We start from the raw sequence: 1,697 nt of genomic DNA, 5'->3' as shown, positions 1-1,697 counted from the left end.
ATGAAACCACCAGTTGTCTCCATCTGCTTCTGCACCCACTCCCCATGGGGAACCCCCAGCTGGACGCATGGCCCATTCTCTCTTCCTCCAGAGTCCAGGGAGCCTGTAGCCAGCCAGGGGGCAATGGGTGAATGAATGATTGAGTGGCTTCCCCAAGCCCCTGCACACTCAGAGAATCCTGGAATTGAGCCTGGACAGCTCAGGCCACCTGCATGGCCTTGCAGCAGAGAGCAAGGGATGGGGCCTCTGGGAGCCCCAAATCCTCAGAGATTATGGGATCGGCTGGGGTCTGCACGGGCAGGCCCTGCATCCTGGCAGAATCACCCAGCCCTGGGGTGTCGGACCCCCTCCTGCCTCCTCCTGCAGCTCTGCTCAGTGATCTCCGCCCTAGAGGCCTCATCCCCACAACCTTAGAAGCCTTTGTTCGCATCCCAGACCAAGGAGCACCCTCGACCCACTGTAGCTGCAGAAGCTGGATTTATTGGTGGATTCTGATTCAGGTCCCTGGTGCCTTGTGCCCACCGCCAGCCAGACGGCTTTGGCAGGAAACCCATGGCCCAGCCGTGAGGACCCAGAGGGGTCATTTTTCTTTGGTTGAAGTGCTTTTGCTTCAGTTTGAAGGATAATCCCAGTCAAAGACGATTACTGGTAGTGTCCTGAACAGTATGCTGTCCGTAGACTCCAGTGAGCTCCTTCTGGCTGTCATCAGGGGAGGTGATAGAGAAGTGGCCACGTGGACATCCAAAACGGATGAAAGGCTGTAGGTTGGTGTGTACGACCAAGTAGGAGAGGAAATGCCTGAAGGAGTCGAGGATTCCTGTAATTTACGTGTTCGCCTTTCTGGAGGTGGAATTCCTGAGGGTTCAGACCTTGAGCTCCATATAAGTAACTCCAGGAGGAGCTGTGTCTCACCTGGAAACTGAGAAGAAGGGGAGCTTTGAAGGATCTGGATTCCCCCAATCCTGGGTCCTCTATCCCTGCCGTCACTAGCAAGGAGGACAGCCTGTCACTGCAGCATAAGTCCCTGACATGGGACTTTGGTGCCTGAGTCAGGCTTCTTGATCTCAACCCCTGCTCTGCCACTTTCAGCCTCTGTGATTTGGGGCTTGTTACCTAGTCTCTCCAGGCCTCAGTTTGCTCATCTGCAAAGTGGGAGTGATTCTGTGGAGCAGTCACTGAGATCTTCCATCAGGAGAGCTCCCCAAGGTGCCCAGTCACCAAGACCCTCAGGAGGTGCAGCTGGGCTGTTGCTTCAGAGCAGGGAGCTGACCCCGGGCCCAGCATTTGCAGCCCCATTCACTGCACTAGTCCAGGTGGGGGCCTGAGGAGCAGGTGACCCCTATCTGTGACCTTCCCCCACCCCAGTGTCCATCACAGAGGGTCCCCTCCTCACCTGGCCCCGCCCACACTCTGGCCCCCATGGTGTCTGCTGCTCTGGCCCATTCTCTCTTCCCAGGTCCCTGGGACCCCATAAATGCAGAGCAAATATCTACCCCAGGCCTGGAACAAAGCCCCCATTTAACCATTAGGGGAAGACCTTGGACTTGCTGCCTCTACACTTCTAGTGTTCAGTCAGTGGTCCACTCTGACCCTTCTTCCTTTTCTCTTTGACCCTAACCTGGGCAGAACTTCTGCTTTCCCATAGGCATTCTCAAACTGAGAGGCCATTTCCAGTTGAGCTGAGTTGGGGTTGAAAG

General features: G+C 55.9%; 1 long non-coding RNA gene across 1 annotated transcript; it reads right to left on the bottom strand.

Moving 5' to 3' along the window:
• Window positions 1-462: 462 nt before the first annotated feature.
• LOC145533449 (uncharacterized) lies at window positions 463-1,306 on the bottom strand. The gene is made up of 2 exons (XR_014074067.1): window positions 1,114-1,306; window positions 463-919 (listed from the first exon to the last, which is right to left on the bottom strand). It is a non-coding gene; the product is annotated as an uncharacterized LOC145533449 (long non-coding RNA).
• Window positions 1,307-1,697: the final 391 nt, after the last annotated feature.

The sequence above is a fragment of the Giraffa tippelskirchi genome, chromosome 13 (assembly GCF_054371585.1).
Source record: "Giraffa tippelskirchi isolate mGirTip1 chromosome 13, T2T-mGirTip1v1.2.pri, whole genome shotgun sequence".
NCBI lineage: Eukaryota > Metazoa > Chordata > Mammalia > Artiodactyla > Giraffidae > Giraffa > Giraffa tippelskirchi.
The sequence above is the reverse complement of the archived record's forward strand: the minus strand, read 5'-3'. Positions and strand labels throughout refer to the sequence as shown.